The following is a 21277-nucleotide window of genomic DNA, read 5'->3' on the forward strand; positions in this document are numbered from 1 at the left end:
ATGCAGTCAGTTGAAAATATATTCTATTTTTAAGAGCATTATGAACTCATGGATATTGTAAGCCACTTTTGTGTGGATGTACATACTCTTATTTTGTATACTGAAATAAAGATAAGTATTTATAAAATTTTGAAATGATTTTTGCCATGACCTTCACATTCATAATTAATATTGACTGTTTTTTTTTTGTTTTTTTTTTGCTGTCTGCATAAACATGCAAAAAAAAAAAGTATGTTTTGATCTTATTGGTTCAAACTTTTTTTCTGGTCTTCTGTAACCCTTCATATTTAAACAATGGATAATTATAATAGTACCGGTACTTAATTGAAAATGTTGGACTGAAGCTAACAAAAATGTCATTTCTGAATACGCAGCCTAACTGTATATAAACATGACAAGAATCAAATCCAGCTTCAGGTCTCACCTGACAAGATATTAATAGCTCATAAACAGAACTTACAAGATGTAAATAAACCTGAATTTAAAACAGACAGGTTAGAGTTTTAGTCATGAATTTTGTCAGAGCATGTTAACAGGCTGACACAAAAGCCTTCCTTATATAAAAAAGTGCAATATCAATGCAATATTTGGTGAGATCACTTTTCAGTAAAAAAAAAAAAAAAAAAAAGGTATATAAACATTCACAAAGCAATTAAACTATTAAGCAAACAAGCAACAAAGCCGATATAGTTAGTGTATCAACACATTTGTTGGCCTCCGACAATGGAGTTAGCAAACTTGGACATTGGGCCAGAGAAACAAAACCTCAGGTTAGCTTAGCGCTAGCTAGATGCTACCACGAACACAACATGGCTAGATGACACGGATGTATTTCATATTTTACCAAAAGCAAAAAAAAAAAAAAACACTTTGCCATTTGCCTGTGTATGGCGGGGGATCCTGGATGTTAAAGTAAGTGATTTTAAAACTTAAAAAGGAAAACCTCTCAGTGGGTCGTGGCTTCATTAGCCGCACATGTGCACTTTTGGTATGTTTTCCAAAAATTTATGTTAAGGTGTTTCAAAACTCCAGGTTGTGGTAGTTCCAGCCACAATGGAGATGTTTGCTTGGAAATTCCATTATGAAAAAAAAAAAAAAAAAAAAAAAAACTTCCCCAGGGAACACTCAATGTTTTTCATCACAAACATACAATATCGTTTTGAGAAGCAGACGCACAATGTCCAAATGTGAAATTCAAAAGAAATCTGATTCATCTAAGAAACAAAGGCGGGCTGGCATGTAGATGGTGCGGTTTATTTTTTGTGTGCAACACATCTGACCGGCCTTGTGTTACTTGAAGTGGTTCTCATGATTTTTGCTCGGACATAAATAATATCGGTGAAAGATGGCGCTCCATGCTGTGACGCCACATGATGGGAACTCGACAGTGCACGACATCCGCCGCTGGAGTTTTAACACTTCGTGACCGCGGCATGTCGAACAAAACCAAACCTCAAAAACAACTTCAAATACGAAAACATCCGTCAAAGGCCGCTATGAGTATATTGTTTGATTACTATACGTAACTCGGCGACTCCATTGAGCGAATAGCCGACCGACATAGCAGCACAATCATTTTTTTTGCTGTTGGAGTCTTTTCATTTACTACAAGTTTATGATAAGAGTTAACTACGCCGTTCGTTGATAGACCACGGCACATTCCGACTTGAGTACAAAAGGAAGTAAAACATGGAGCCATATGTCTCGTCGCGAAAACTGTGAGCTCTTTTTCTCTCTCTCTCTCTCGCTCTCTCGTTCCCTTTGTCACGTGACCGTTAGCCACCGTTGGTCGCAGTGGGACAGAGACAAAACACACGCGTACGCATCTTCTTCCCCTGCTCTTCCACCAGCCAGGTAAATTATTATGAATCCAGTGAAATTGTATTGGTTGTTTGCCCTCTCTTCCTAACCTATAATCATTTTGTTGTGAAGTAGCACATGTCTCACACAGCACAAACAAATGAGCGACAAATTAGCCACCAAATTAGCTAGTTTAAAACGCTATATGCTAATTCAAGAATAGATAACGTGATAACCGCCACATAGTCAGACTGACGGTGAAAGGAAGCTCTCTGTGATCCATGTTTTGAAAAGCATTACACTTTGGATCATTAACAATTAAAATACCCCCAAATTTTTCTGCTAGCGCCCGTATGTGACACTTCAGCATATCCACTCCAAAAACTCACTGCCCGACACTGGCTAGTGGTCACTAATCACATTGGAAAAGGGGTCCAATACGTCCTCGTGGTCAAAGCATTTGAATTGAGTTGCGTTGTGGAAATGTCAGAAATGCCCGGATGTTTGGAATCGTCACTTGCCCGTGAGAAATAACCTTTTGTCTTCTTGTCATGACAACTGTCAGTATTATTCATTCTCAGGCCCTTGGGGCTGTTTGGTTACTAATTGGTCTATTTATTTACTATTATTCCATTTGCGCAAAAAGTGCCCCTTTCTCTCCCGAAAATGTCTGCGCACGCCACTGAGCGGTTGTTATGATAAGCGACAGCTCCGAAACCCAAAGCTGACAATACTATGAGGTCTAGGCCCAGTAAATGCATATATATGGTTGTATAGCAGTTGGGAAGCATGGTAGCTAGTGTTTAGCAGTTCCGAGGTTCATGGTTCAAACCTCCATTTTGGCTGTAAAGTGTGGAATGTACTCCCAGTACTCCGACTTTCTTCAGTTTCCCTAAAACATTCATTGAAGACAAAACCGTCCGCACGGTAGGTGTGAATGGTTGTTTGTCTACAGTACGTGCGCTGTGATTTAGCTTGTTGTAATCATTCCAGGCTGTACCTTGCCTTTCACCAAGAGTCAGCTGGGATAGACTCCAGCTCAGCCGAGGCCTTAATGAGGACAAGTGCTCTGGAAAATGGATGGTTAGATACCAGTTACAAAAGCGGTTACAGGCAGTGGGGGTCGGACGCAGTGCACTGCGGTATTTCGGTTTGGGGGTGGATTGATTGTATGCAGGTGAGTGAGGGTCTGAGGAGTCTGCAGGCCCCGTCTGTCGACAGCATCAAGGTCTCTTCAGTCACTGGCATTCCTCTGGTGGCAGATGGCGAGAATAGTTTTACGAACGTCTGTGCTAAAAGAATTTGAATATTGAATAGTAGTACATGTACTGTTAAAGCGGTACAAGACTTCTAACTCATGTTCCAGTCTTGTGAATAAAGAATTAAAATGCTAAATATCACTGGAATCTTATTCCCTGAATTTTCTGATCATAAGGCCCGCGGGCCGGATCTGGCCCGCAAATGGGTTTAATCCGGCCCGTGAGATGATTTTGTAAATAAAAAAAACAAAAAAAACAAAATTGTAATGTCGGACTAATTAATCAGTCGACCACAATCAAAACATAGAGATTTGCAATTTCACAAGCAGTTCTCAGATGAGCAATGCAACTTGTACGGGGAATCGTCATCCTGGATGTCATTATTTGACACGCAACTTAAACTACGGTTTGTTTAATTATAATTATTTTTTTAATCATACACCGACATAAACATGTTAAATCCGACACAAATTCAATTACTGGTAACACAAATAGATATGAGAAGGATTAACGTCCTTATAACATCATTAACTGCGCCACGCAATGCATTCTGGGAACAATATATATGTAAAAAAAGGTCGATTTAACACATCCGGAATGTATACCGGCAAAGTGTTGCCTAGTTCCATTTGCAATCGTGTTACTTTTCGGAACAATACGATTACAGTTGAGCTCCGTAATTTAATGTTTGGTCCACGAAAATCTGCGTATAAATGACGGCAATTGTTTTGAAGTTATATACGGTTATTTTCCCGATGTGGCCCACCTGATAATATATTTTCCTCCATGCGGCCCCTGAGCTAACATGAGTTTGACACCCCTGATATAAGGTGTAATTCCACTTTTGATGTCCACGCTGGGATGCAATAATTCCTCGTGAGTCACTTTGCTGGCAGACGGGGTTAGGGTTAGGTAACCCTAACCCTGTCATTCGATGTGTATTTTATGCACGCGATACGTCACGACAATTACGTTGACTGTCCAAAATGGCCGATACTGTACTTAATGCAATATTATTCATAAAAAGTACTATCAAATCATAAATTAACAATTTTTTTCAGGGAAGAGTGTTCAAATAAATTCTCACATATTCATCGCTACCAAAAGTTAAGGACGACACTCGGTGTATTTCATCAGCCCACCAAAGATTAAGTTGGACCTGTTTTTATCGTGAACCTGCTCAGCAACCGTTGTTATCGTTAACTATTCATTTCACCTCAGACTAACCCGAGCAACGCGGTCCACGCGATATCTCATGTTGAGGACTGCTTGTGCAAACATAACAATCCTGGATGTTAGCATTATTAATTTGGCCCACATTCCTTCATTTTTGTGTCTGTCAACACAAAGCTGTAAGTGAGCGGAAGAGCAGCAGCCCGAGTCATCGAGACATGAATGGGCTGCCATTTAGTCAAGGATCAGGTAAAAATACAACCCTCATCTGGGTTGTAAAGCGCTTTTTTTTTTGTGTGCGTGTCCGGAACGAAGGCAAAACAAAGTAAAAATGTAAAAAGAATGGGATAAATCATCTGCACGTCTTTGTGAAACAGTCCTTAAGTATCTCTTCATGGTCGCTTGTGACCTCTTGTCCTGTGGGAATTGCCTGCTAATAGAGAAGGTTTAAAAAAAAAAAAAAAAAAGGATGTTAATGGACAGCAGTGAAAATATGAGGGGTTCATGTCAGCCTGGACAATATAATACCGATTGCTTTTGTGCCGGCAGCGCTCGAGATAACTTGCTGTGAATGAGCGAGACAAAGAATTTGGCTGGAGTGGTAAAGGCATTCAGATGTACTGACCCGTACTGTAAATGGACTTTTGTAGACCCCCCCCCAGCCCCCGCCCCCACCCTCACCCTCACCCTCAAGCCTCTAAATAGGACCCCGGCATGAGCTTGTGCTGTTAAAGGCCTTTTTTTGTTTTGTTTTGGTGCGAGTGTGTGTGTGTTCTTAAGAGTGTTGCTGGGAGACAGCAAATGATGCAAAGCATGCTCGCTTCTAAAAACTAACATTAAACAAAGCAACAGTTTGGCCAAAGAACAGAACGTGACACCATACCAGGAGTTTACAGTGCACGCAGAAACTAATTGGGCCACGTATCACAGAGAGAATGTAACGTATTAGAACTATTCTACCATTTGTAGGCGGCAAAATCTCTTTAGTTATACAGTAGTCTAAAGCCCAATTCACACTTGAGACTGCGGAACGGCCACGGTGCGTTTTCCGTACGGCGACCGTACGGACGCCGCAAGGACAGCAATTCAAACCGCGTGCGTTGCGTGTCCGGAAATCTGCTCCCCACAGACCACGAGATTACGTGGGGTTCACGCTGGCGAGTTGAGTTCACCCGATAACAACCGTGTATATAGAGTCCTATTTGTAAACAATAGCCACGCTTTTGCCTGTTGTCACATCGATATGCTTTTTGGACATTATTTCTGGGACTTCTACCGTGGCTATTCTACCACGGGTAAGTACGTTTTTGTGTTTAAATAATGTCATTTTGCCATCTTTAATTTATTCTGAGCTCAATTTTTTGTCTTAAATGTCCGACTGATGTCATGCTACGCTAGCTAGCTAGCTTACCTCCCCCCAAAAAACGAGTTCGCAAACGGTTTTATTTTGAAATATACCGGATTTACCTTAATGCGAGACGCTCGATTTTCCTGTCCGGCTCGTGTCATTTCGTCAGCTTCATGCGTCCGGAAGAAATAGAACGATTGCGGAAACCTTCCGCATCGCCGCAGTCGTTCCGCACCGCACCGAAGCTGGGGTGAATCGACACGTAGACTTGAATGTCGTTCTATCCTTGCGGCGTCCGTACGGAGAACGCACCGCGTCCGTTCCGCAGTCAATGTGAATTGGGCTTAATATGGATTTCCCCAAATTCACTTTGTCAGCTTGTGGATATATTGCTGTCATTTATGGACATGTATTTCTGGTTATATTGTTATCGTTGGTGTGACAACATGTCATGATATATTCAGCAGTAATGCTCCCTCTGCACATTTATGATATGACTTATATGACAGCTGAGAATGTTAAAAAGCGAGACATGACGCCTTGGGCTGTCCCCTCTTTTGTGTTCACGCTGTTTAATGACACATCATGAAAGGGTGAGTAAATTCATTTCATTTTCATTTGGTCTTGCCATGTGGTTAACATATTTTTGTACTTTTTTGACAATTATACATAGTAAATTGTTATTCAAACATTGCTTGGCTTTGTTGTGTTCATAAAATGAACATTTTAAAATGCTGTGCTAGCTTGCGCAGTCTGTGTTGTTTGTCGTTTTGTGTCATTTTGGTTCGGTCAGTCTTGTTTGAGGCTCGGGTTCCAAGTCCCGGCATATTCCTTACGATTATTTCCAAATTCACATTTGCGTTCTTATTCGCACCTGCATCGGATCAGTTGCAGGCAATCGGAATTGATCGGACCTAAAGCTAGCTACTTCCCGCTTTTTGCATCTACGAATCGTGGGAAATGTAGTCTTACTATCCACCACGGTCAGGTGAAATGTATATTTCAGCTAAATTGTAGCATCCCAGTTTTTAACATTTAAACTCTGGTCACCCTACGAGTGCTTTTTTGTTTGTTTATTTTGTACAACACTGAAAACTTTGTAGCCTAATGTCAGCACAGTGAACATCTCAAAAACAAAAATGGGCCAATTCATCCAATTCAAGTTTCCAAGCTTATCTCGAGCACTGTTATGTGAAACTGACCTGAAGTCATTTTTGTTTTTTTTAATGTTCACAATGCATTGATGTAGAAACACTTTATCTTAAAGAAACCAAACATCACATGACATGTTTTGAATAAAAAGAAGTCCCTTTCAGACAAAACTCTGCTTTACTTCTCCCAGATTCAGTGACCTATTTGCACCGTCACTATGAGGGGAAACATCAAGATGGATGAAAATGGCCGAGGAGCTGAATAAAGTGGAGTTGAATTAATTTGAATAAAAGAAACAGAGAGTTAAGTAGGCTGGGAAAAGTAAACACCGGTCTGAGTAATCGCAGTAAATCTGGTCTGGAGGAGGGGGAGGGGGGTCAGTGTGGGTCTGCTCCCTCAGTGGAGGAGCTAACAAAAGCTAGCGAGAAGAACAGCTAACAAACCGAGAAAGGATAAAGTGCCGAGAGTTACGGCAAAAAGCGATGTCTGGCTGAGTTCAACTATGTCAACATCGGCGTGTAATTCAAAGAGAGAGGAAAGCAACCAAAGTACTTAAAGGAACATATTTGGAAGGCGTTGGACTTACAGGATATGTCAGTGGACTTGAATGCTGCTAAAGCTAGCTATAGCCAAATAATATAACCTAGAGGATTTTCACCATTCTGATGGGCCAGACAGCAAAACGATGAAAAATCCTCTGAGCTGTATTGCGCTCAAGCTTGAAAATTTGATAAATGGGGCGGCTTTACCCCAAATGCTGACCGCATGAAGGCATCAGGCCAATTGCCTTTGCCTTTCACCACCCTGTGTGAATGTGTTTTCCCTTTACTGTAACTGTTAGTAGCTTCAGTGAAGCCCAAAATCATTCAGAACGCGGCCACATTTTGACATCAAGCCATTTTTTAAATCTGTTGAACGGTTATCACGACACAATTTTGTGGCAAAAACTGCTGGACGTTGTGTAAATAGATATTATTTCGTTTCCTCAAAATGGGATACGAGTAATTTGCAAAATGTAAGAATAGAAATAATGTAATGTTGATGGTAAGTTTAAGTTAATTTGTCACTTTTGAATGTCATTTCAAGCCAGAGCAAAACCACTCAAAACTAAACTGTGGTTTGACTAATTTCAGGTTTAACCAAAGGCCTGACCGACATTGATTTCTTTTTAGGCCATTTACGATATTTGCCAGAATAAAGTTCTGATAGCTGATTCATCTGGTGATTACTTAAAAAAGAAGGTCCCTTAATAAATGTACATTGTTCTATAGTGTAGTCTATAATAGAGAGAAAAATTGACAAAAATCAGCCTTTTTTTTTTTTGAGGGGCGGGAATGTTTAAATGTTATCTTTTTCTTTGTTATATGTTAGTGTAAAAAAAATAAATAAATCCATAAAATTCTATAGCGTATATCGGGTAATCAAATCTGACTAAAATCGTCTAAACTACAGCATATGCTGCCACATGTCACATAGAGAATGGATTGCAAATAGCACATAGAAAATATGGTGCCATAAAATGAAAACAATTGAGAAAAATCATGTAACAAAAGCAATTCAGATCCCATTCAAAAACCATTAATAACATTTTTACATGTTTTTGCTTGTGTTTTTTTCAGACTTACAATTACATTATGAGTTACAGATGTTTGTTGCGATTGCATTTAGTGAAGTTTTTATGAATCTGTGAAACCAATGGATGGATTTTATGAGCTTCATGGGACTAAAATTGGGAAACATCAACTTTGGTCTCCCACTCTGTCTTAATTTGATTTTTTTTTTTTTTTTTTGCTGGATTTGTGAACAACTAAACCTTTTTGTATTCCACCTTTTGGGAAAAAATGTGTTGTTGTTGGAAAGCTGTTTGTCCGTATACTGTACAATCCATCGATCCATTAAGAACAGATGCTGGATCTTGTTTATTGCTAACAAATAATTTGTTCCCATTGTCAGTTTGTCAACCAGGTTGAACGAATGATTTTATTTGATGACAATTCAGCCTCGTTTCAGTATTTGGATAACCCCGACAGAGTCAGGTTGAGCACTGGAACATGCTGACAAGCTCAAGCTCAAGTGCTAAAATAGTTTCTCCACTTCCTTCCACAGCCGCAGCTGCAGACATATAGAGGGTCATTTTAACAGCCTAAATCCCCCCCGTCCCAATCTGATTCAAGATTCTCTGAAGTTCTCCAAATGAAGTTTGAAATTGCTTCTTCTAACATCAACTTTAAGCACATCAGATTCGACTCTCCCGCCCCCAAAATTGGTTACTATAGTGTGAATATAAAGTCACTTCCTTCTCATTTTTTCAGTTTTTTATAGTGTAAGCTCAACGTTATAAGAGTCATTTTGAATGGTAGCCAGAAGCACCGATTCCCCCCCCAAACCATCCCTCCCCATTTAATGGCTTCCATATTTCTCAGCCTGAGTGAGGTAATAGAATTTATTTGGCAGTGGTCGAAATGGGAAGGGCAGACAGCAAAGTCATTATGCGTGATTAGCACAGTTTGCAGGGCTAAACTGATTTGTGAATAATCTGTGTGGGCGACAGTGCGCAACGGGAATACGGTAAATGATGAACCTTTTCATCCGTTTTAAAAACAGCCAAGCTAAATCTATGGCACGCGGCACACACACCGTTTTGTTTATCTGCTACTGAAAATGAAACGGGTAGTCATATCCTTTGGCGACTTTTGATTTTGAACCAGGGCACCGTCGTACGTATTTAATTTGTGGATGTACTGTATTGGTATAATTTAGAACAAATGCTGAAAAAAAAAACGCGATAAACTCCACCATGATCACATTGAGGAGAATTCATTACACAAACCACATGTACTCAGGGAACATTTCAGTGTGGTCAAACTATCAAATTCGCTGGCAGCACACAAAAGAAACGTCATTTTTCTGTGAAGAAAAGACAGAATAAGGAAATTTACCAAACTACAAACGCCCGACAAGGGATGCCGCCGACGGAGAAACAAAGTCAGATGTCAGTGGATTGTCGAACGCGTTGCGATTTGAAGAGAAGCATCTTCACCCCGAGCCCCGAATCCTGTTTTAAAGGCCCAGTCTGCCGGTTTGAACTCTGAAAAAGGCACTTTTTAAATACAGGATTTAAACAAACTACTTCTCAATTTACAGATCTGGGCTTCTCTTAATTTCTGGTGGTGATTTTGTCCTAATGCCTGTATTTTACCATCTTGTGTTTGTTTTGCAAACAGCGGGACGTTTCTGTGGAAAGACAGTGTTTACACTGCTCCAGCTAATCGCAGGGCCCCGTTTGCGACGACCCCCCCCCCCCCCGCTCTGCGATTGGCTGGAGGGTTGTAAACACTGTCTTTCCACAGAAACGTCCCGCTGTTTACAAAACAAACACAAAATGGCAAAATACATGGCTGGTGGTGGGTGGGGGTTTAGGGAAAAAAATCACCACCACACATTAACGGAAGCCCAGAGCTGTACATTAAGAAGTAGTTTGTTTGTTTAAATCCTGTATTCAAAAATGCCTTTTCCAGAGTCAAACCGGCAGACTGGGCCATTAAATTGCAAAATGTGTGATCTGTAATTGAAGTCGAAGTTATCCATCACTATTTGGTCCAAAAGTGGATGCCAAACTAGCAGACATTTTCCACGGAGTGATTGTTTGACTGTTTAATTAATAGCCACGAGTCGTGTTTGAGCAGCCTTTACTTGAGGCCGTGTAATTCAGAAAGGAGCATTAAAAGGAGCAAGTAGGTGTGACACGTTCGAGCAATTAACACACGCGTTGCCGTTGTTCTGCCTGTGGAGCTTTTCTCTCCTCATTTCTCCTCATTAGCCCTCGCCGCCCCTTTCATTGCCCCGGTGCGGGCTGCACATTTCCAGCTCTTTATAAATAGGTAACTGCTAATATTTACCCCTCACTTTCAAGCCCGGGCAGCGAGGGAGCGGCCTACATACATTCTGTTGCTCGGGTCGGGGGCGGCAACTAACTGATGCCCTCATTAATTCCGCAGAGGGAAACAAACATTTTGTCCTTTCAGTGCCTTGTGCGAATTTGCGGAGGGGCCCAGTTGAGTGACAGCGGCAGTCTCGTTAGGCGGGTTTGTATTATGAAGCCGTGTGTGCGCTCGCATTCATCAGGATGTGTTGGTGAGCCAAGTACGAACCCACAAAGAGAAACTTGCAAGAGAGTGTGCGTGGATTTGGAAGAAAAGTACTGCAACATTGTGTGTGGGGAAATAGAAATGCTGACAGTTGAGGATCTTGTTAAGTTCACACTTTAGCGTCACAGACAATGAAATCGTTTTGGCAAATCAACAATATGATTTGTTTGTGAGAAAGACTCACAGTGAAATGTGGGAATTTCAGATTTTAGAATTTTTTTTTAATCAGCAATCAGAATCCGTTTTACTGGCCAAGTACAAAGGAACTTGTCTTCTGTTGGGTACTGAAAGGTTTGGATCCCAAATGCAGACACAAATCAGATTTTCTCCATTTATTCACATTCGGAGAGGCAGAAAGTCAGAGACGCCGTACACAGGACGGTTGGACAATAATCCGGCAAATCGTAAAGGACTAAAGAACGACCTCACATAGGTCCCCGACGGTAACTGCCTGTTTACATGTGTAGAAATGGTAAACCCGATTAGTTTGAGTAACGCACTCCTGAACTCATTCACTGGCCGCCATTTTGACTGAAGCAACCCCCTTCGTTCCCGGCTGTTTTACTGGATTTGGACTAATTTTGCAAGTCCCACAGAATATTGTGTTCTATTGCTATAAAAACATGAAACCTACCAAAAGAAAGATTAGAGTCTCTTCTTTTATCAGGAAAAAAAAGTATGTTTGTATCTGTTTCGATTTTTTAGAAATTAGCATTAGAATACAGCTACGTTTCATCATTATTCACAAACCTGTTGAAAACACTGGCAAAAAGAGCTTGTTGCAACATAGCCCTGGATGATCTCATACTCTGCTGCCACCTGTTGGCCATTTTTTTGTAATAACTACAATTGCTTTAATCCGCCTCTTCATGTCAGAAGCTGCATCAAAGCCTTCTGTATGCTTTCTGTATGTAGCTATATATAAAAACATATACATTTTTGGGAGTGAAGGACAAAGTATTAAAAAAAAAGGTATTTACACATTTTTGGATTTGAATGAGTTAATGCGTTACAGGCATAAATGGATAACATACATACGTGAGCACAATCTGAAGTCTGACAAATGAGTCCAGTGTACGGGAAATGTTTTGCTATGATTTACGTTTAGTATTTCAGCCTGCACTCCCTTGCAGAGTTGGTAAATGAAGACGAAGTTGTGTGACCCACAATTTCTCCTTGCTGGTCCTTTTCCCCGCCATTTCTCCCTTCCTCTTGCGGTGAAACTAAAGTCTGCGCCTTGAAGGTTGGATCGCCGCGCATTCCAACACAAATGGATTCCCTCAAGATTTCCGCATCGCGATCCTCGTTCCACAATGCGTGCAGCACAATTCAGAGCTGTCAGCAGCTATTTACCGTACACAGATTGCCGTGGCAGATACCTGGCTCATTGCACAACATCCGCGACGACAGTTTTCATGACAAACACATTATAGCACTTATTAGGCCAATATGAGGAATTTATTTGAAGTATTCATGTGCAAACTGTAAAAATGATTACTTCTGTATGAAAAAGCGCCGCAGAAAACTTGGAAAGAAACACGACTTGCGCATTACCAGCCTCTTATCACATGCTTAAGGCGAAGCAGTTGCAAATGCAGAACACCCCTCACTTCCTAAGTACATTTGACAGCAAGGACACGGAGCACTTTACAGTGATGGACGGCCTCCCGACCGTAGAGGCCCTCACACTTCTCTTCAGCCTGCCAACTGGGGATTAGCACTACCACATCGACTGCTGACCCCTTAGTCCCCTCCGTAAGCGCGCCGTAACCTTGGCAGCCCATCGCCAACGTCATAACGTCAACGACCGGCCTCGCCTCCTCTTCGCTTTCACTTCACGTCAGTCAGGATGCTACGAGCATTCCCGGACGCATCAGACGGCACCCGAGCTTGGCTACTCCAAAGTACCAGCGAAACGCAAACATTCCGTCGCGGCGGGTGTTTTGTTGGAGGGATTTCCTGATGGCTTTCGTGCCGGCATGGCACAATTTACTGCTGCTGAAGCAATCACTGGCTATGAGATGGACACTGGGTCAGACGATATCTGACCACGTCCCGTCACAGATGGCTTTGGTTCAGTGGAACATCTCATTTGGAAAGACATTTTCCCATAGAAAATAATGGAAACAGAATACGCTACAAGGCCACAAAGTTTGTTACAGTTACATATCCACACTCTGAATAGTCATACAAAAGCAGAACTACATGAGCGGTTTTTGGCCAATTTTCAAAATGTAAGTCTTCCTAAGGACGGGAATCTGTAAACTGGAACGGCTGCATACTTGCAAACGAATTGTACTAGAATGACAAATAAAAAGTATCTATCTATCTATAAAGTATCTATCTGAATTCTCGTAGGTGCGCGTGTGGGAATTGTGGATTGTGGACGTGTCGCGGCGCGGGGAGAGTTGCGTACCCCGTCGGCTGTCGGGTAAGTTCCCACTCTATCCATAAATGCACATTTTAGACAATATAAAATTTAGAGGGTTTGTTTTGTTTTGTTTTAGCAAAAAACAGACCATTGGGTCTCAAGTTCTTGGTAAATTAACATCATGAAAAACAGGAGAAAGGAATTTTGCCTTTAGGCTTTCCGAACGTTCCCTATCCTTATCAGTTTCATTGTCTCAGGTTGTACTGCACTTCAACCACACCAGGGCCAGATTTGCTTTCAATTAGATCATGTTGAACTCCGATTGAATCAACTCAACGAGGTGCAGCTGTGTGTCCATCTACATTTCGCTTTTGCTTTCTGAAGTCTCTTTGATGACGACTGTGGCGCGAATCCCCAATCTGTCATCCTTGCTATATTTCACAGATATGACTTTCCATCCATCTTTGGGAAGTTTTGCCAGATTTGGAATCCGTGCCTTTTGGGTGGTGCGTTTGCGCGAGAGGTGTTTTCAAAGAATGGGAATTCTGAAAAGATTTGAATCGAATTGTTTGCTTCTCGCGGTCACTCTCGCAAATTGGCCTTCTGTGGTCAAGGTTTTAGTGCACGCATGCCACTCAAGCAGCTTGAACAGATGCTGATCAATCGCCAGGGATGGAGATGATTAGAAATACATTAGAATACTTTAAAATCCTATTCATGCGTTTCAGTATGTCACTCTCAAATTTATCTCGTGACACTCGCTTGAGATTGCATCGTGCAAGTCAGTCTTTGCTTGTGTCCCTGAATCAGGGAGAGGCTTTGACCCTCTAAACGAAAGGGGCACGAGATGATTCCCACATGAGCGACCCTGCTTGCCATTTTGCTTTAATCATCGTTGACCCTGGACGAGAGGAACTCATTAATGTCGGTCTCACAAGTGCTTTCTGTTACCTGTATTACATTCATGATGTACGTCGCAAAAGGGTCGCCCATAAAGAAAAGTACGTTTTATTACAGATTTGATAGAGGAAATCAAATACACTTTATCAATGCTTTGTTTTTATGTTTAAAAATGTTCTTGTTTTGTACCCCCAAAAAAATCTATATTGCTCAACAGCACAGTGGACATGCTGCACTCCAACTTTCACGTTTTTAACAACTTAAATAAATATATATTATTATAAATTCTGTTTGGTCCAAAACTTAATTACAGTGTTTCTATTTTTTTTTTATTTGGTCCTAATATTCTTAAACGCTTAAACATTTTCTTGTTTTGTGCCAAAACATAAATAACGGTTTGAATAATCGTGATTTCAACTATTGCCAAAATAATCCTGATTATTATTTTTCCCCCGTAATCGAGCAGCCCTACGTCAAAGATACATTTTTACTGGGCTGGCAGTGAATGAGTTAATATTCAACCCTCTTGTGTCTTGCCTGGTTGTGTTTGGACGGGAGATGAAATCATATGAAAGACGCAGCCAAAAGCAGACCTGGGGACCATCTCTCGCATTCTCCGCTATTGAAATGGCACCGATCCTTTTAATGGCCGCATCAAAGCGTGAAAGCCGGCCCTCCATTTCCATGTTACTCAAACTGTAACGCAAAATCTCTCCTGCCAAAATCAATTACCACCTCCCGAGCCGGCGCTTGCCGCTCACGAAGCCCAACGAGGCAGAAAGCGGTCGGGTCCTACGAGGAGTAAAATACCGCGGAGCCAAACGAGTGGACTTCCTCCTTCTCCACATGCCTGAGCAATGTGTCAGAGCAGCCGCGGCCAGGCCGGATGATTTATGAGCACCTTTGCTCCAGCCTCCTCTGGCCGACTCCCTCCAGCCAGTTACTTCACAAATCAAAGCCCTGATATGTTCAATCATAAAAATAACTGATAGTGATAGAGTGAGATAGGAGTTTTTACTATGGTGTTTTCTTGTTTTTCTAACTTATCTCCATGCGTTGGCGCCTCTTTTGTGCTTGACCTCGGCTTTTCTCTGCTGCGCTCTACTGACCTTGCATTTTCCTTGTTCCTGACAATTCCCGGCTCGTGCGGCACAGCCCGACTTGCCTACATGAGGCGGCGAGCGTTTCCTGTGCGCCCCTCTAGCTCTTTCTCGTACTGACAGCGACTCTGATGTGTTTGTTTGCACGACTGTTTGCAACAATCCTATTGAAATGTAAATATCGCCAGATTATCTCTTTATCTGAGGGATTTTGGTGTTTTATTGTATGAAGCTAATCTTGTAGAGGGTTGAGAAATGAAATTTCTGGTTCCAGGTGAGGACTAGATTGCTCTCCTTTGAACATTCTTAAAACTGCTGGGTCAAAAGTAACCCAAATTGGGTAACACACTAAAAAGAGAATTGTTGAACCATTTTAAAATTACAAACTGAATTGTTGACCAACATTACACGCGTAATGTTACATATTGTTAACTTTCATAGATCCATTGAAAAAATATTGTGAGTCACATAAGCCGTTTATGGGTCGCAACTCCATTTTGTGCATCTCAGCCTCAACTCATATTGACAACTAGAGACGAAAGACGGATCAAATATTTACTTGCTCTATTGTTCCCTCGTCGGCCCGGCCAGCCTCTTTTTCTTATGCTGAAAGTATCCAATAGACATAAACAATCATGCGAAGAATCATTAACAAAAGTCAGTTGAAGAGACATTTCCATGAAAATGATATGGATGAGCATGTTCTTAGTTTCTTGTCGTGGTGAATTTACCCGACTGGCCACGAATATTTGATTACAGAGAGGCACGCAACACTTAGTCGAAGGATAAATATTGATATAATTCATGCTGGCATATAAAATTTCTTCTCAGGGTTTTACAAGCGTGTCCAAAAGACGGAAGTGCTGATTGGAAGCGTGCTCATGTTGAAACCGGGACCACTAATATTCTTGCGTAAACACTTCATTGTTTATCGCAAAGAAAGAAAGAAAAAAAAGAAGACGTCTTTGGAATAACGTTACACAACGAGAGAAGTCTCTTTTAATTACACACTATCTTCGTGTTTGAACATTTCTACCTGCAAACAATTTATGATTTATACCAGGTGGGCCAAATGAAATCAGCAGCGTCGTTAGACGGGAATTTGCAGAGTCACAATTCACAGTCGAGACTTGTTTTTGTAGCATTTGTCTCACTCTTACAGCAATTTTAGCTGGCAAGTACAATATCCTCAGTGTGCAAGTTACTCTCTACACGACTTGATAATTTTCAACAAATCTCACTTTTAGGATGTTTCATAGCATTTATAGCTTAACTCTTTGACTGCCAAATGTTGTCCAAAAAACATTGCCAGATGATTTCAAGCATCCTGGAAATTGTTAGTGGTGGAAAAACGCCCAAACTGAATTTTACCAAGGTAAACGGAAAAGTTCTCCAAACGTTCCAGCGGTGGAAAAACGCCGAAAAGGTATCCAGGCCATTTCCAACTCAAATGATCGTATAAGGTCTAAGATGCCATTCTGGTTGTGCTGTCAGATGTTTTCATAACCCACAAATGTGTAATCAACCAACAGATGGTGTACGTAGTTTGGAATGAATACTCGGAATGTCTGGAAGTCATTTGTTCCTTTGCCATGTCAAGCGTTGATCCATTTGGTCCAGAGGCACCCTGAGACCTGGTGACAGTGACTTACTGTATCGGCCTACTGTATATCCTGTGTGTCAAATCTTGTGCTCTGTCGAAGACGCCTGAGAGGAATCCTTTGGTTCCAGAGTTGGCAATCTGTTTTCGTTTTCTAGCAACAGCTGCTAACGGTGATATCTTTATTATAAATTACAAACAGAAAAGCTTTGAAGTTAGCCTTACAAAAGAGTCCGTGCAAAACCAGTATTTAAAAAAGAAAAACAAAAGTTCATTTGCGTCATTTTGTGAGGGCGAACCGGTACGAGTATTTCAAGTAGTTTGTTTATTTAGTCTGACACAGATATGAGATACTCTATGACGCTGAGCTTCCATCTGTTCAGCGTTCCTGCGCTTTCACCTATTGTATGACATATTATTGAGACAGTTGTTGGCTTTTGTGAGCCAGAACACCCAGAACTGACAGTCAGCCGTGATTTGTATAACTTCCTCTAATCAAGAGTCTGCGCAAGGTGCCAGCGAGCCGTCATTCGCAAAACAAAGATGCACTGGAAACGTAAGCATCCGTCGTCACAGGACCAAATCCAGCAGGTCTTTAAGATCTTGCTAAAAAGACGTTGCCTTTGCCGAACATGAAAGTATTCACAAGAATTTGTTTGAACAAAAAAAAAAAAAAAAAGAGGGCTATCGGTCAGATGACGTCACCTTTCACCTGAGGTCATTTCATACCGAGGCACAGCTGTGAAGCACTTAACACATTTTTTCCCCCAACAATTATAGAGTGTCTCTAATGTTAAAATAGCAAGTACTACAAACAGTAGTTTTGCGTCGGTCACGACCGATTTATTCTTTAGAACGAATCTTTTCAGTGAACGTGAGTGAACGGCTCACTTCTTGAAGGGATTCGTTCTCTTCTCAGTTCATTTGAGAGCAGCCACGCTCATGCGGTCAGTCTTCGCAAATGACCAATTAGCTAACCAAACCAGCTAGCGTCAGACGTGGGCGGGATTTTACTCCACATGCAGCCTCACCATTGGTGTTCAGGAACGAGTCACTGAGGAAGCTTCACGTTGGCGAAGACGTGAACGGATCAGTGGGTGAACGAGTCAGTGGGTGAACGTGTTGCCATTTCCGGTTCAGGAACGATTCAGTGAATGAGTGTGCTGCCATTTCTGGTTCAGGAACGAACGATTCAGTGAACGAGTGTTGCGGCTGTTGCCATTTCCGGTTCGCGAAAGAGTCAGTGAGTGAACGTGCTACCTCCATTTCCCGTTCGCGTACGATTCATTGAGTGAACGCACTGCCATACCAGTTCAGTGAGTGAGTGATTGTAGTCTTGCCACGAGTGAACATTAAAACATTTTTTTTTGGAATGGATTAATGGTATTTCCATTCAGTTCAATGGGCAAAGATGATTTGAGATATGAGTGACAACAGTTTGACTCTTATGTTACAGTATGAATTTCTATGATGGTCATTTTATTTTCTAAATGGGCCCCTATGAATCATTGTGTAACTTGTTCCACGAGCTTCTTTTCGCTAGCCTACTTAAAAGTCTCATCTTGGCCCTGCAGCAGACAGAAAGCTCAAACATTTCAATAATCTCTAACCTTGTACACGAGTTGTGCTTTCCCCAGCCTGAACGCCATCCAAAGCTGTGCGCTGTCCAAACTGACAAGTCAAAATACACCATATCCCACATGGACCAAGTTTTTGTTTCCAAACGACACCGCAGCTCAGCTGTGTCTTATAGCCTTCGATTGCCTCGTTTTTTTTGTTTTATTGTCTTACTTTCACTGTTTATCTCTCATTTTCACATTCCAAACGTTGTGCTGGGATGTGATCTTACTGGTCAGGAGAGACCACTTTTCCTCTCCTCTTTAAAAACAAACTACAAGTTTCACAGAAAGCAATATACACTCTTGAAACTGCTGGCGAAATAGCTAGCCCAGCACTGGGTAGAGGATTTGACCCATATTTGATGAGTTACAGCTACCAGAAAATTGGTTACCAGGTTATCAGTAGGGATGTAGCTTGGACACCCCTGTTGTAAAGAAATAAGCTCATACTAAAAAAAAGCACAATATTGTGCTTTTGTACATAACAGCAATACATATAAACAATCTCCTACAATCTCTAATAACACTTTACCAAGGTATTATTATATTGAGGCACTTACTCACCTAATGCAAGCCCACATTGAGTTCCTCCGCATATTGACTCGCTACACAAGCATATTACGACGATCATCTAACGATTAGCATAGATTTTAAATATAGAAGGGCGAAAACATCCCTAATGAAAATTAAACTGTACTAGTAAAAAAATAGCCACCAGAGGGTGCTAGAACTGCACAAATGGAAATCAACCTGACTTTTTTTTTTTTTTTTTTTAACAGATGTGTTGCATTTAAATATCGTGACGACGACGAGATTGTGGCAATTTTAATATCACGATATTGCCATTATCGTTACATCCCTACAGCTGTAGTTTAAAGTAAAGTCCGAGTGCTGGCTATCAGTCATGGGACTGCCTAGGGGACCCAACTAGATGTTACCATTCCGCCAGCCTAAGGATTTGAACTGCCACCAACATTTTCGAAGAACGTTTTGTTATATTTACTTCTATTTCACAATTCCAAAATGCCAACCGTCTTCAGCTCTTCAACCCAATAAACTGGGTTCAAATTATTACCCCAAATTTAGGTTAAAAGAAACCCAGTGTGCTCAAAGTCCACAGCTACACAGCAAGTAGGTTTGGAAAATAACTAAATATAATCCAAGCGTAATGAGTCAATAATGTCCTCCCATTATTTTGAACTCAGCACTTCTGTGCCCGACCAAGGTGGACATTCCTTGAATCTCACAGTGTCACTTCCCCGGAGCTATTTGTGACGTGATCCTCCTGATAACGAACCAAGAGGTCCTGGGGGCTAATTTGCTGAGTTGCGTGGGGGTCCGTGGGAGAGAATTTGAGTTGCGTGGGGGTCCGTGGGAGAGAATTTGGGCGGTTTGACAAGGCAGGCACAAGTCCGGAGTGCTTGAGAAGCAAATTAGCAACTCTTAATTGTATGCTTCAAATGACGTGCCGTATATCAGGTCAGTCCGTGAGCATCTGACTCCCCTAACGGCTTTTTGAACACTCGAGTGATTGAGGAGTGTATCTTTGGGTTAATAGATTTGAAGTGGAGATCAGCGTTGCATCACACTTAGATGTGTTTTACAGATTTTGCAACGTGTTTGTTTACATGTAACCAACCGTGATCTTTCATGAAGACAGTAACTTTGCTAGAACTGAAAAAAAAAAAGACTGTTTGATTGTGATCTCCTTTAACATGTTAAAAGAAACATCTGAACATGTTGCCTGTAGACACAAATATTATTTCATTATTATAATTATTCTACAGACAGTACTTAACTGCCTTAAGGCCCGGTCTGCCGTTTTCACTCAGGAAAATGCACTTTTTTTAAATACAGGATGTACACACTTTAACTTTTTCCCAGTCTACACATCTGGGCTTATGTAAATGTGTGGTGGTGATTTTTTTTCTGGAGGGGTGTGTTTACAAAACAAACTCAAAATGGCAAAATACAGGCTTTGGGTCTAGGACAAAATCACCACCACACATTAAGAGAAGCCCAGATCTGTAAATTGAGAAGTAGTTTGTTTGTTTAAATCCTGTATTTAAAAAGTGCATTTTCCTTCGTGAAAACGGAAGACTGGGCCTTTAATGGCTAACAACACCATTGCATGGCCACATCCATTTGACTATTATGTACATATTTGTACAGACCATTCAATATATTGCACAACTACAAAATCTTAATACTACAGAAATAACGAAATTATAGAAATACACAAGTCATCCTGTATATCTGATGGGGGGTGGGGAAGCACATATGGCTAATTACTCTAGCGAGCAGCTTTATCCTGAAGGCACAACGTCACTTCTGGTATTTCCTCCTGGGTTCATCAAAGTCAAAGGTCGGATGAAGTTTTTGTTTTCTTTCCAGCCGCCTTCACTTCTTTTTTTTTTTGATAAAGTGTTTCGTTCCAGAGGAGAAAGCTGCCAATTGAGAGCACGAGGCCACGCCCTAAGTGTAGAGTGGATGTGAGGAACTGCGACATAATAGCAGGCTCTGTTCGCTTGGGTTCATTGTAAAGACGTAGTTGATGAAGACCATTGGCCGTGGCAGGACTTTGGTTTCGGGTCAGTCTGTGGACACATGCTGCTAGCAGCTGAATGGCAACCCCCGCCCTATTCTTGAGACACCGGGTCAGGGGCCAGCTACATCAATACAGACCTCCTGACCTCAAATCCTCGACCTCTGGAGCGCCTCATGTCTCCTTAGTATCTTGAGCATCAGTACACGAGCGACCCAACAGTGCGGCGTATGCTACAGGTGCCGTTTACAGAGAGACAGAT

General features: G+C 41.4%; 1 long non-coding RNA gene across 1 annotated transcript in view; it reads left to right on the forward strand.

The window, feature by feature from the left end:
* The first annotated feature begins 1722 nt into the window (after positions 1 to 1722).
* LOC144006517 (uncharacterized) overlaps positions 1723 to 21277 on the forward strand; it is a 57677-nt gene continuing 38122 nt past the window's right edge. Inside the window, exons 1-2 of the long non-coding RNA XR_013279851.1 lie at positions 1723 to 1854; positions 13239 to 13311. This is a non-coding gene — a long non-coding RNA (uncharacterized LOC144006517). The remainder of the gene's footprint in view (positions 1855 to 13238; positions 13312 to 21277) is intronic.

This window comes from Festucalex cinctus, chromosome 18 (genome assembly GCF_051991245.1).
Source record: "Festucalex cinctus isolate MCC-2025b chromosome 18, RoL_Fcin_1.0, whole genome shotgun sequence".
In the NCBI taxonomy this organism is placed as follows: Eukaryota; Metazoa; Chordata; class Actinopteri; order Syngnathiformes; family Syngnathidae; genus Festucalex; species Festucalex cinctus.